We start from the raw sequence: 15,470 nt of genomic DNA on the forward strand, positions 1-15,470 counted from the left end.
ACGGAGGAAGGAGAAGGAAACGCGGCTTGGGTGAGGCCAGAGGAGGGACGGGAGCCAGACTGTGGTTCTGAGGGCAGAGTCCAGCTGAGCTGGGCAGGGGTGCAGGTCCAGGAGCCCCCAGATTCCTAGGCACTGCTGCGACAGCTCAGGAGTTGTGGGTCTGGCATGGGTGGGCATCCGGTCCCCACTGGCAAGGCTGGTACTGGCCATAGACTCCCCTGCTAAACCCAGGCCTTAGGGACGCTGGCAGCAGCACCGGACTAGGGACAGTGGAGTTGCTGGGGCAGAGGGCGGAGTGCAGGGGTCCTGAACCCAGGCTGCAGCTTCCAGGCCCTCCCACCAGGGTTCTTTGAGATTCACCAAAGCCTGTGACCTACTCAGCGTGTCCCCGAGACATCCCTGCTGTCCCAGAGCACAGGGAGGAATCGGCGGAAGGGCGCCTCCTTTTGGAGCTGCAGTTCTCCTCCGGCGGCGTCCAGGAGTCCAGGGCTGTGGCTGCAAGTGCAGAGGAACAGAGCTGTGGGGCAGCTCTGACTCAGGCCCAGCCACTGACTCAGGGGCAGCTGAGCTATGCGAGGGAAATCCCCGCCATCTGTAGGACCTGCGTACCCAAAGCCCACCCTCCTGGGGGGCCTGGCTTTAGAGGACACCCAGAGCCTATGACTCCCTTCTCTCCTGGCTGCAGCAAGAGTTGGATAAGGTGATACCAGATGTGCTCTGGAAGGAGAATAAACAAGCTCCATTCCAGACAGGATTACCTTTGCTCCTGGGAAAGCCTCAGTCTGGAGGTCGGGAGATTCCACTCCCCACCTCAGGCCACTCGTCCTGGAACTTTGGGTGGGTCACACTACATCAGTCTCCGTGGCAGTGAGTGGAAATATCAAGGCCACAGGGATAAAGCAGGATAAACTCTGGCTACGACTGAGGCAACAGTTACCACGTACCAGGGCCGTCTGATTGCCGAACGGTTTCCCATTTCCTCTCTTTGCGGGTCCCGTGAACCTAGCGCACACACGTTACAGAGGAGAGAGCAGATTTCAAAGCGACTTGCTCGGGGTCATCGGGCCAGTGTGGGAGGGGCCGGGGTGACTCCCAGACTTCACTGAGGGAGATGAAGTGTGCAGAGCCAGGGGTCTGGGAAGTCTGGGATCCAATCCTGTCTCCTGATGAAGACTTTTCAGAAAGAACAGAAAAGTGCTGGGCGACAGAGGAGAGCTAAGTGAATTGGAGGACTAGGTAAAAATACGAAAAATATTTGCGGGGAGGGCTTGGGCCTCTCATGCTGCCATGCAGAGCGGGTGCAAGGGTCTGGAGTAAACTAAGTCACACAGGCAGGGCCAGGGAAAATGGTGAGCTGGACTTTTCCATCCAGACGGATGAGTCACTTCGGCTACACAGTTCTTCCTCCACTCTCCTCTCAGCCAGGGGTCCTTGTTCCTGGAAGAAGAAGGGAACACTGAAAAGGGGTCTCCCTTCTGGGTCTCTGACCTGCAGCAGAGGAGGGGCCTCCCGGACTTCTTTCGTGTCCAGGAATGAGTTAGGGTCCTGTCCCTGTAGGCCTCTTTTATTTGAGTTTATTGTTCGGGTTTTACAACAATTAATTTTATGAAAGTTTATGCTTGTATTAAAAAAATAATTACCAGACTCTGTATTCTAGATTCTAGTAACACAGCGACTCTGTGTTTAAGAATCTGTTTCATGGAAAGTCTGCTTCTCACTTTGAATAATTCAGTTTTATTTTTCTAGGATCCTTGCCTTATATCCATCCTAATATTTGTATTTTGTGTCTAATTAAATTATAGTTATTTAAAAAAATCACTTCCATCTTGCAACTTCTTTTGCTTTTCACTTAGCAGTTCATTATGTATATACTCACAGGACAGGGGTACATAAAGATATTGATTCACCCACTGTGAAAGCGTCACATAATTTAAAACCATGTCTGTACCATCAGTGATGGAACCTGTCCCTCGTTGATGGACATTTTATGTTGTTTCTAATCTTTTTGAGTTATAAATTATGCTGAAACTGTTTTTAAATTTTCACATTTACGTGGTTGTCTCCACGGAAAATAGGCTTCTAGATGCAGAGTTGCTGAGTAAGAGAATAAACATTTAAGATGCTCGCTGTGGTCTAAAAGTTCCCTTTAAAATACACAAAACCATAATGCTTCTGGGAAGCTAAGAAAATCAAACACAACATGATGAACCTAACATGATTAAATTCTAGTGAAATGCTCCGACCTTGAAGAGCCTCAAACCTCTCAGGTTTGTTGAAAAATGGGAGAGAAGAGAAGAGAAGACAGAAGCACAGCAGGCAAAGTCTTTCTCCTTGGCGTAATTGAAGCCTAGGACACTAGGCCACGCAGAACTTTCCCTCCATGCCCCTTAACGCTCCACAGGCTGGGTCGTGACTGCTAAGCCACCCGCGAGGCTCAGGGGGCAGCCAACCCCACAGTACAAAGAGTATGTTGCTATTGTGGTCTCATCCCATCCTTGTAGTAAAACCTAGAAAGGAGCTGGTGAAGATGAGGTGAGGACACAGAGGAGACTCAGAGCCAGAGGCTGGCTTGCCCACAGTCACCGCGGTCTGAGGGCTTCCTCAGGGAGTGTCCGTGTCTGGGGTCTGGCCTCAGGCAGTAGGCTCAGCCTGAGTTTGGGGTGTGGCTCTCTGGATAGGGTTCTCTTTAGGGGTGCAGTTCTGGGGCTGGTCTGGGCCAGGAGAGGTCCCCAAGGCTTAGAATAAAATCTGCCATGGTTGCCTCAGGGCCTGTTGAGGGCATCCCAGGCTGGGGCAGGGATTAGGGTACCTCAGGGAAGCCAGACTTTGTGTCCTTGTGACTTGCCTCTCACACTCCTCTGCGTGCATGCTGGTCTGTACTCTACACCCAACCTTGGGGCTGCTTCTCCTTATGAGCTAGGAGCCAGCTGCCCCACGCCAGCCGGCCCCGACTCCCAGGCTGGCTTTGCAGTTCCACTATCTCTTTGTGGTTTCAGGTTTTGTGGGTAAACACTGTCAGGAACTAGAAAAATCACAAATGTGAGGAAGTGTCAAAGTTTCTGGAAAATCACAGAATCCTGAGTCTGGGAATTTCTCCTTTTGAAGGAACAAGGTGGAAGTTTCCACATCTGAAAGTTTCTCCTCTACCTAAATAAAGTATGGTGATGAACCTGATTGGCCCTCGCTTGCTTGAACACTTTCAGTGGCCTCTTTATGGCCAGCAAGGGCTTCATGTGGCTTTCAGATCTCCTTGACTTTGTTTCAGCCTGTTCTCCATCTACCCTCCAAGGCTACCCTATCCCACCTGGGCCATAAGCCTTCAGAGCTGTGCACCTCCGTGGGTGCTGTCCTAGCCCTCTCTCACTGAAGGTCAGAGTTTTGCTCCAGCTTTTAGCCAGCGCAAGCCACTTTCTCTGAGGAGCCTTTCGGATTCCTCCACTGAGAACCACCCTCTCCCCAGTCCTCTGTTCCCGCTTTTGTGAGCCTTCACGCTGTCAGCGCTCTTTGTCTCCCATGCAGGCCTGCCCCAGGCCATCTCCTCACTGGAGCATCCGCTGTCCTCCTTACACCTCTGGCTGACCATTTCTCAGTTCAGGCAGCGTCTCTCCCTTCAGCGCCCCTATGACTTCCTGCAGTTCCCCCGTGGGCTATGAGCTTCAGCAGGGAAGGATTGTGCCTGGGCCCCAAGGTAGGGCACAGAGTAATTTCTTTGTTGTTGAATGCACTTCACCGCAGTAGTCTCACTGGATCCAAGTCAAAAGCCTCTTTCTTGTTTGCAGAGGAAGGAATAAGGAATAAGGAATAAAGTGGGGCCTGGCTGTTGTCACATTGGGAGAAGTGGGGCCTGCAATGCCTGGGCTATCCAACTCTGAGTCTTAAACTGTGCCCCTCCACCCTTGGCCTTGTGGGAGTCCCTGCCCTTGATGAAGGTCTTAGTGGAACATGTGGAGTCTGAGGCTTGATTTCTGCATTCAAAACTCAGCTCTGCCGTTTGTTAGCCGTGTGATTCAGAACAGTCACTTACCACCTCTGAGCTTGTCTTTTTCCATCTGTAAATGGGATCAGTGAAATGATTTGTGTACAAGCTCAGTCCAGAGAGTGTGTTCATTGGACAGGGTGATCCAGAACAGTCCCTCTACATGTCCCTGCATTAGTCCGATTATTAATATCACCCTTTCAGTCTCAAAGGTCTCTACCTGCATATGCTAATCAGTGTCCCTGGGTATCAGCAGCTGTGGTGTAGTTCAGCCACCAGCTACTTACCTTACCTCCCACAGGGATGGTAAGGACCCTGTGTACTGGGAAGAACCTGAGCCTCGGCCTTCCTGAGCCCATAACAGGTCCAACACATCAAGCATTCACCAAATGACTTCTATTTTGAGAGCAAGCATACCCTTCACGTTGCTCATGTGTGCACTTTTCTGGGAACCTGACATGACTAAGCTTCCATCTGCCAAGAATAGCCAAGTGTAAAAGGTGTAAAGAGGATGAGGAGGGTTGTGGGGCCTGCCAGGGGCTCCTGCTGGGGCTTGGTGGTGGTGGTGATGGGGGGGTCACTCACATCCAACCTGTGTCAGTAACCACCTTCACAACTGCCTTGTGCTGAAGTGAGCAACGCTGTGAAGCTCAGGGAGCCACAAGAATATTTGGCAGGGACATAGCAAAGGGAGGAGGGGTCGGCACATTCTGGATGGAGGCAGGTGCACAGAACAGGAAGAGCATGGTGTGCACCTGCTCACCATACGCTGAAAGCATGATGATGAGTGCAGCTGGGAGGACGAATGGCCAGAAGAAAAGAGCCTGGACCGTGGGGGACAGGATGCGAAGGCATCTGCAAGCTGTGCTGGAGCATGAACTTGATCTGCTCTTTGTGGCTGGGACAAAGGATAGGAGCAAATGTCCGCCATACACTAACACACAGCCTGGAACTCCTTTAACCTTCAGCCCTAGAGTTAGGTGTGGCCGACCTCTCTGGCCTAGGGCTGATGCTTGGCTGGCTGCCAAGCCGCCGTGATGCAGGGTGCCTGGCCCCTTCGCTCTGTAAGGAATCTCCTGGGTTCCAGGGCATAGGCAAACAGGTAGTGGCTAAGATGGCCCTCACACGGGGTCCGGAGGTTCCAGGAACCAGGAGCAAGAGGTGGAGATGAGGACCGGGGCCTGAGCATGTGCAGAAGTTGACATGGTCCACATACTCACCTCTGGATTTCCCAGTTTAGGAGCTGATATGCGAACCTCTGCCACAGGAAGGGTGACATCGATCCGGAATCCCTGCTCGTCAGCCTGACAGCATCAGTAAGGCCCAGCCAGGGCCACCCCACATTGCCTAGGACACATCCTGGCATCAGCCACACATCTGCTGGCATGAGCCAGGTCATCCTGTGTGGCGTGATGGTCATTAGCACAAGCTCTACAGCCAGGATACCCAGTTCCAATCCCAGCTCTGGACCTCGGCTCTGGGATCTCTTGGGGCACTGGTTCCCTCATCAGCAAAATGGAGATAATCAGTAGGACCCGTCGTAATGGGTTAAGAGAATTAAATGATATGAACATGCAAAACACCTGGCGTTGTCTGGCGCCTAAATCCCGGGAGGGCAGAGCACCCTCCTTTTCACAGTGCTTTGTGACGCAGCATTCATTCATCGACTCACTGGTTCTTCACCTGTCTGAAGTCGTGGATCAGAATGATCAGATGCACCAATGGGCAAGGAGGCAGAAACACCTCCACAGGCTGTGTAATCTTTTGTAAGTGAGTTAACTTCTCCGAGCCTCAGTTTCCTCTTTTACAAAATAGGGCTAATAGCAGCACCTACCTCTAGAGTTGCAGATTCAATGAGAAGGTGCTAAAGAGCACTTGGAAAGCTACCTAACACAGAATGAGCACCAAAAAAGCCTCTAGGGCCTGCCGCACAGAGGAAGTGCTGGAATGGGATGATCCCAGGAGGCCTGGGATGCATGGGAAGATCATCCCGTGGGCCGATGAGGGCAGGGAGCTTCCGGAGGGGACAGTCTGAGAAGCTACAGGAGCCTTCTGGGTGGACGGGAATGACAGCACGAGATGCCTCTGCTGCCTTGGGGACAGAGGTGGGTCCCGCTTAGGTGGCCTTCACCCATCTAGCCCTCCTCTACCTCTCCACTCCACCATAAAGAGAATCTCTGCCTCCTGAGTCAGAGCTTGTGAGGATGGTGTGAGAGCGGGCCATCCCAGTCCAAGACAAGCGATCGGCTCCATCCAAGTCAGAGGTCCTTGGGCTTCCTGGGAGTCTCTTTTTAGGGACAGTGGCCTCAGCCACGAGTGAGCATAAGAATCTCTTAGAGAGCTCATTTCTGTGCAGGTCTCCACTCACTGCCACCCCCTCCCGCAAGTTCAGCAGCCCCAGCGATCCCTTTAACAGGTGTCCTTGCAACTTCCAGGGTGTGTCCTGGGCTGTTCTTGGAGGCACACTCCTCTAGCCGTCTCAGGTCATGGACAGCCCACGGCCTACGGGGTCAAGGCAGAGTGTCCAGCCAGGTGGTGAGCAAGTGGAACTCACCCTCTTCCTACCCCCACCTCCACCCCATTTTCACACTCTCGGCGGCCGTGCTTTTTCTCCTCCACTGCTCCCCATGCTGTTCTGTGGCTTGGAATATCCTTTCTGCCTGGAGGACGCTTGCTCCTCCTTCAAGGTCAGCTCCATGCCACTGCTCGGAAGCAGAATGGGCAGGTCACTAGGGTAGCTGGGAGTGGCAATCCCCTTGCCTGGGCCTGACCATGGCAATCTGCCTCTGCCTCTGAGTCTTCCAAAGTAGCTGTGTGACCCCCGATAAGTCACTGACCCTCTTTGACCTTCCTTTTCTTTGTAGATGGAGATAATATGCACTTCACGGAATCCCAGTGACCCAGGCCTGTGAGAAAATGGAAATGAAAATGCCTTGTAAACAATAAATGTTCAGCATTTCTAAGCAAGACGGGGAACCCAAAAGTCAGAAAGGAAAAACACCAGGTTTTACTACATGCAAAGTAGAAGCTTCTGTGGGAATGAAGGCACCAAAAGCACATTAAAAGAGAAGTGGCAGACTGCTGGAAAGCACTGTCAACATTTATGACAACAAGGTTAAGAGCTATAGTGTAGATTATAAATTGTTCTGACAAATCGATAAAAGTCATGAAAGAAAAGGGACACAGCATATCTATAGAATAAAAACCAGTAACAATAAACTTAGGAAGAAGATGTTTGTTCTACAACTGTTTCTCAGCTCTGCTCCCTCTGGTTGGATCCATTCCCTGCTGGGGGAAGGATGCTCAGGTACAGGCCACAGGCTTCATTTTGCCCTCCTAGGAACTGGGGCTGGGGGCTGAGACACTTTTCTCCCACCCCCTCTCCCAGAGTGCTTTAATTGCGTCTTCTTTGATGAGACTGGCTGTATACTAGGAACCCAGGAAGTAACACTTGTTTGTATCAGAATAGAATTTGTGTGTGTGTGTGTGGTGCTGGAGATTGAACCTACAGACTCCTGCATGCAAAGCAAGCACTTTTACCACTAAGCCATATCCCAGCCTTGGGAAATATGTAAAAATCAATAATATTCAGTGTCAGCAAGGATGTCATTTTGTTTTCTCGCATACTATTGTGGCAATGCACAAATCCACATGGCCTTTTGCAGAGAACAATGTAATATTTTCTCTACTTGTGGGGAGGGAAGGGTACTGGAGATTGAACCCAGGGCCTTCACATTGAGTTACATCCCAGCCCTTTGCTAAACATTTTATTTTGAGAGAGGGTCTTGCTAAATCACTAAACGGCCCAGGTTGAGCTTGAACTTGCAATCCTCCTGCCTCACACCCGAAGTGACTGTAGACTTGTGGCTCTAGGCCCAGGTCCACTTTAATGTGCCTACATTTGACCCAGTTGTTCCTTTTCCAGGAATAGAGTCTGCGCAGATGACCATGCCTGTGTGCAAAGGTTCACATGCAAGGGTGTTTGCTGTAGCACCATTCACAGCAGAGTAAAATCAGAAGAAATTAGAGTGCCCATTAATTCAAGGAATGGTGAGATAAACTGGGGTACCTTCATACTGTGGGGTACAAATGCAGCAATTTAAGAAACAAGGTAGTTTTCTTTGTATGGCCATGGAAAGATTCCTAAGATGTATTGCTAAGTGACAAAGGATGGAGGGATGGCTATGTACACAGAGAAAACTTCGGGAAGGGTGTATATACCTAACTTACATGCAGTTGTCACTGCCACAGGAGCTACACCTGGAAGGAGGGGGGTTTAGGAGGACTGTATTTGAGGGAACCGTATCCTTCTTTATAGATGACTGTCTCATAGTGAGCAACAGTGTCACAGAAAAAAAGGGAGGGAAAAGCAAACAGAATGAGAGAGGGGTTTGCCAGCACCATGATTCTGGCTTGGGTCTTTCGACAGCTGGCGGCAGGCTGGTGGGCCTGCTGCTTGACTTTGCTGCTTTTCCCAGACAACCTTCTATTTCTTCCCTGCCTTCCCCTGGAAAACGCCAGCACTCCCCGGGCCTAACTCTGGCCCTGGCTCACTACGGCTCACTATGTAGATCAGCTTTTGTTGCATAACAAACAAGCCCACAAGACAAACCACAGGACGAGAGAAGATATTTGCAACTTTATAACCAAGACATCGTACTGCTGTGTATACTACATTTTAGTAATTTCTTTGTTTTTTCTTACACTGTTGTATAAGATACTACTTTTCATTTTATCTGCCCTTTTATGGATGGATACTTAGACCGCTTCTCGTTTGAAGCTATAAAAACAAATGGAGAAGTATGTCTTGGTATGTGTGGGCACACATGTCTGCGGCATGTACGTCTATTTCTGACGTTCTCTTTGATCTTTTCAGAGTACCGCAGTTGTCATTTTAGAGTGTCAGGAGCATGTCTACATAAATTTCAGGGGGAAATCATTTCATAAATAAAGTATGACTATAGCTGTCCAAGGCCCAAAGTTGCCTCTCCCGAGAGCTGGCTCTCTCATGCCAAAACAGAACTCCATTTGCTTCTGGTCACAGCTGAGGCCTCAATGGTCTGTGACATGTGGCTGTCAAAGGCAAGATAGCATCAGCTGCAGACATTCTGGTTCCTTGAGAACCAGTAGTAATACAAAACAGAAAGGTTTCACCTGGGGAGGGATGAGTTCCTTATTAGCTCAACTCATCCCACCTCCTGTCCTGGGAATGCTCTCCTTTCCACCCTCATCAGTGTGAGATTTGCATAGGACCATAGCCACCCGCTAAGTCACCTGATGCTCTTATGTGTACCCATCAAGTAGTGGGCTAGCTCAGAGAGGCCTTGTCTTTGCCTACTCTGAGACACTGACCTGCCAGCCCCCCATACACTTTGAAATTATGCAAGTCTCTATTGTCTTTTCTCTTTAGCCCTCACTGTTCCCCTTTCTAGGCAGTTGGAGGATATTGGGCTCAGACAGTAGAGATCTTTCACTTCCTTGGCTAGGTTAATCCCTAAGTGCAGTAAAACCTTGGCTTGCGAGCATAATTCTCTTACAAACATGCTTGTAATCCAAAGCATTTGTGTATAATATATATGTATATATATATATATATGTATATATATATGCAAATTCCCCAAAGACATTCATATAAAATTATTATAATACATTAATATGATACAAAATAATAAAGAAAATACAAATATAAAGAAAAATAAATTAACCTTCACTTACCTTTGAAAACTTTTGAAGCTGGTGTGAGGGAGACAAGAGAGAGGAGGGCTATTGTGTAGGATGACTTTCACCATCACTACCTGAATCACCGGTGTCATGGCTTGTGTCTAGATGTATTCCCAAAGCCTTGTAAAGTTGTAGGTGGGGCTTTTTCTGAAGTGGATGAATCTAGAGTATGTGATTGATTCGTGGTGCAATGCTAGGCTCTAGAATACTAGGATTAAGTGTACAAGTGCTACTCGCCCTAAGTAGTCCAGAGAGGCTGTAAGAGCTAGAAAGAGCTGTGGTTGTCCCTTGTTGCCGTTGCTGTGTTCCGTTGCCATGAGCCTTGGAGCCAGTCAATTATGGACTGAAACTTCTAAAACCTGTAAGCCAAATAAACCCTTCCTCCTTTAACTATGAGTGTAGGGTATTTTGTCTTAGCAACGAGAGAAAAGTAACTACTACAATTGCTAGCTATTAGCTCACTGGTATCTTTTTCTTTTCATGCAACTTTAACAAAAACCTATTCAGTGACTCATGCTTTTGCTTTATTTTGAGGATTTCGCAGAAATGTGACATTGCATTGTTGTTAAACAGATTCATCATTCGCACTGCTGCAGCCTTATTCAAGTGGTGCTTTTCTACAAAATTTTGCACTTTCCTACTTTTTTTTTTTTTGGTACCTGGGATCAAACTCAGGACCTTCCACTTCCAAGGCAGGCAGTGGCACCACTGAGCTAAATCCCAGGCCCTGCATTTTCCTACATTTTACACATCTCCCTAATCTCATTTGAAATGAAGGATTCCTCTGCCTTTTTCTCCTCCTCCTCCTCCTCCCGCCCTCTGGAGACAAGATCTCCTCTATAATCTCTTGTAGTTGGGAGATGGGGAGATGATCACCCATAATCTCAGAGAGAGAGAGAGAGAGAGAGAGAGAGAGAGAGAGGGAGAGAGAGAGAGACCAAGCTCAGTTATCATTTCCATAACATATTACTTGTATTGCAAGAAATCACTCATTTATCAAGTTAAAATTTACTAGAAATGTTTGTTCATTTCATGGAACACTCGCAGAACAAGTTACAATACTAAGTTTTACTGTATTTAATTTTTCTTCATGCCATTGTGAATGATATTTTTTCTAAATTTCTTTCTTGGTGAGTTTTTTATTAGTGTACAGGAATGCTATTGATTTTTTTTATATTGCTAGGCTGCAGAATTTAGTTATTAATTCTAGGAGTCTTTGGGTGGAATTTTTTAGGTCTTCCATGTAGAGGATCATGTTAGCTATAAATAATGATAATTCCTACTCTACATATCCCTTTTCTTTCTCTTGCTTGATTGCTCTGGCTAATGTTATGAGAAATATATTGAACAAGAGTGGTGATAGTGGACAACCCTTGACTTGTTCCTGATTTTAGAGGGCAAACTTTTGCTTTTTTCCATTTAATATGATGTTAGCCATGGGTTTTTCATAAATGGCTTTTATCAAATTGAGATAAAGTCCTTCTATACCTATTTTCTCCAGTTTTAAAAAAAATCATGCATGAATATTGGACTTCAAAGGCTTTTTTGCATCAGTTGAGATAATCATGTGGCTTTGTCCTGCTTCTGTTTAGGTGATATATTGTATTTATTGATTTGCATATGTTGAACCATTCCTGCATTCCTTGAAAGAATTCCATTTGGTTATGATGTATTATCTTTTTGATGATTTGTTACATATGTCTGCTAGGATCTTCTTGAGGATTTTTGTGTCTATGTTCAAGAAATTGGCTTGTAGTTTTATTTTTTCTTTGAGTTTAAGTTTATTGATACTTTTAAAGTATTCAGTACAGTTACATCCATCATTGGGATGTTGTACCTTTACATGACAGGTCTTGGTTCTCCTTTTTCCCCCCACCCCTGCCTGTCCTTCACCCCCTCCCCCCTATTTACAAAGACTTTGTTTCCATTTTTTCCTATTCTCATATGTTTTCTTTTCCCTTATTTCCTTTTCCCTACCCTTCCCACTTCCCCTACAACGTTAGGCCTTTTCTTCCTATTTCACATTATCAATTATACAATTTAAACCTTATTTACACTTTCAGTTTTTCACACCAGAAAAACTATTTGATATTTACACATGTGTGTCTTATTTATTTCACTTAAGACTATGGCCTCAATATGCATCCATTTTCCTATGAATGACTGTAGTTTCTCATTCTTTATGGCTGAGTAGTATTCCATTTTATAGAAAAACCACATCTTCTTTATCCAGTCTCCAACTGGTGGGCAATTGGGCTGTTTCCAAGTTTTATCTATTACAAACTGTACCGCTATAAACATGGGTGCACATATATCACTGTGATATGATCCTTTTAATTTTTTTGGAAAGATACCCAGCAGAGGGATAGCTGGATCAAATGGAACCTCTAATCCTACTTCTTTGAGATATCTCCATATTGATTTCTGCAGTGGTTGCACCAGTCTGCACTCCCACCAACAATGGAGAAGGGTTCCTTTCTCCCCACAACCCCACCAGCATTTGTTATTGGTTGATTTCTTCATAGCAGCCATTCTTTGTGGGGCAAGGTGGAATCTTAGTGTTGTCTTCATCTGCATCTCTCGAATGACCAGTGATATGGAACATTTTTTTCATATATTTACTTGCTGCTTTTATTTCTTTGTGTGAAAAATGTCTATTCATATCAGATGCCCATTTTTTTCTCTCATTGAGTTTATTGGTACATTTTAGGTATACAGTACAGGTACATTCATCATTGGGATCTTGTACCTTTACATGACAGGTCTTGGTTCTCATTTTTTCCCCTTGTCCCTGCCCTTCCTTCACTCCCTCCTCCCCTCCCCATTTACAAACACTTTATTTCCATTTTTCATTTTCTCATATTTTTTTCTTTTCCCTTATTACCTTTCCCTACACATTTAGCGCTTTTCTTCCTATTTCACATTGTTAATTATGTCATTAGGATCTTATGTACTATTATAGTTTTTCACACCAGAGAAACTATTCGGTATTTACACATGTGTGACTTCTTTATTTCACTTAGGAGTGTGTCCTTAATATGTATCCATTTTCCTATGAATGAATCTAATTTCTCATTCCTTGTGGCTGAGTAGTATTCCATTTTATAGAAAAACCACATCTTTATCCAGTCTCCAACTGATAGGCAAATGTTTCCAAGTTTTAGCTATACAAACTGTTCATTTCAGATGCCCATTTTTGAATCGGGTCTTTGTATTTGGGGGTGCTGATGGTTTGAAGTTCTTTATATATTCTAGATAAGTCTTTTGTCTGAGGAGCAGCTGGTAAAAAATTTTTCCCACATTGTAGGTTGTCTTTTGCAGTGCAGAAGCTTTTTAATAAGATGAGATTCCAGTTATTGATTCTTTATGCTAGTTCCCATGCTACTGAGGATTTGTTCATAAAGTCTTTTCCTATGCCAGTGTCTTCAAGAGTTCTGCCTAACTTGTCTTCCAGCAAGTTTAGTGTTTCTGTTTTATTATTTAGATCTTTAATCCACTTGGATTTTAATTTAGTGCATGGTGAGAGATAAGGATCTAGTTTTAATCTTTCAGATGCCCATTTTTTAATTGGGTCTTTATATTTGGGAGGCCTGTTTTTTTTTTAGTTCTTTATATGTTCTAGATAATAGTCCTTTTCTGAGGAGCAGCTGGTAAAATTTTTTCCCACATTGTAGGTTGGCTTTCAGCTCTGCTGGTGATTTCTCTTGCAGTGCAGAAGCTTTTGAATAAGATGAGATCCCAATTGATTCTGTGCTAGTTCCCGTGCTACTGAGGATTTGTTCATAAAGTCTTCCTATGCCAGTGCCTTTGAGAGTTCTGCCTAACTTATCTTCCAGCAAGTTTAGTGTTTCTGTTTTAATATTTAGATCTTTAATCTACTTGGATTTTAGTTTAATGCATGGTGAAAGACAAGGGTCTAGTTTTAATCTTTGGTGGGTTGAAATCCAGTTTTTCAAACACAATTTATTAAAGAGGCTATCTTTTCTCCACTGAAGATGGTTGGCTCCTTTGTCAAAGATGAAGTAGCTGAGTAAATCTGGAGTTGTTTCTGTATCTTTCAATATATCCCATTGATCCTCGGGTCTTTTTCTTTGCCAGTACTATGCTGTTTTTAGCACAGTGGCTTTGTAGTATAGTTTCAAGTTGGGTATTGTGATACCCCCTGTCATGTCTCCATTGCCTAGAAATGCTTCTGCTATTCTAGGTCTCTTCTTGTTCCAAATGAATTTTTGGATTATTTTCTCTTGTTCTGTGAAATATACTGTTGGAATTTCAACTGGAATTGCAGTGAATCTGTATAACAGTTTTGGTAGTATGGCCATTTTCACTGTGTTGATTCTTCCTACCCAGGAGCAGGGGATATCTTTCCACTTTCTTATATTCTCTTTGATCTCTTTTTTCAGAGTGCTGTTGTTTTCAGTGTAGAGGTCTTTTGCTTCCTTCATTAGATTGATTCCTAGATACTTCATTTTTTTGGAATGCTATCATGAAAGGAATTATTTCCCTAATTTCTATCTCAGTGAGTCTGTTATTTGTGTACAAGGAGGCTGTTGATTTTTGAGTGTTGCCCTTGTATCCAGCTACTCTGTTAATAGTGTCAATTAAGTCTAGAAATCTTTTTGGCTGAGTTTTTTGGGTCTTCTATGTAGGGTATCATATTATCAGTAAATATTGACAGTTTAACATCTTCCTTTCCTATCTTTATTGCTTTAATTTCTTTCTCATGTCTAATTGCTCTGGCTAATGTTTCCAGACTATATTGAACAGGAGTGGTGATAGTGGACATCCTTGACTTGTTCCTGATTTTAGTGTGAAAGTTTTCAGTTTTTGACCATTTAATATGATGTTAGCTGTTTTTCATAGATAGTCTTCATCAAGTTGAGATGAAGATCATCTATTCCAATTTTCTGCATGGTTTTTATCATGAATAGGTGTTGAATTTTGTCAAATGTTTTCCCTGCATCTATTGAGAGGATCATATGGTATTTGTTTTTGACTCTATTAATATAGTGTATTACACTTATTGATTTATATATGTTGAACCATTCTTGCATCCCTGGAATAAGTCTGACTTGGTCAGGGTGTATGATCTTCTTGATGACCCTCTATTTTCTGTTTTCCAGTATCTTATTGAGGATTTTTGCATCTATGTTCATTAAGGAAACTGGTCTATATTTCTCCTCTTTGGTTGTATCTTTGCCTGGATTTGGAATCAAAGTAACATTTGCTTCCAGGAATGAATTTGGAAGTATTGCTTCCCTTTCAATTTCATTGAAAAGCTTAAAAAGTAGTGTCAGTAGATCTTCTCTAAATGTCTTGTAGAATTCAGCAGTGATGCCATCAGGACCTGGGCTTTTTTTTTTTTTTTTCCTGGTACTGAGGGTCAAACTCAAGACCTTGCACTTGCGAGTCAGGTGGCAGAACCACTGAGCCAAATCCCCAGCCCTGGGCTTTTCTTAGTTGGTAAATTTTTAATTACATTTTCAATTTCACTGATTGTAATTGGGGTGTTTAGAATTTCTTTTAACTTCTTTGTTCAACTTTGGTAATTCATAAGTATCAAGAAATCTGTCCATTTCTTCTGTGCTTTCCATTTTATTAGAGTACAGGTTCTCGAAGTAGGAACTGATGGTCCTCTGGATTTCTGCTGGATCTGTTGTGACTTCACCTTTTTCATTCCTAATTGCATGGATCTGAGCCTTTTCTTTCCCTTTTTTTTTTTTTTTGACAAGGTTGGCTAAGGGTTTATCAATTTTATTTATTCTTTCCCAAA

Source organism: Fukomys damarensis, unplaced genomic scaffold, assembly GCF_012274545.1.
Source record: "Fukomys damarensis isolate Sample0158 unplaced genomic scaffold, DMR_v1.0_HiC HiC_scaffold_3, whole genome shotgun sequence".
In the NCBI taxonomy this organism is placed as follows: Eukaryota; Metazoa; Chordata; class Mammalia; order Rodentia; family Bathyergidae; genus Fukomys; species Fukomys damarensis.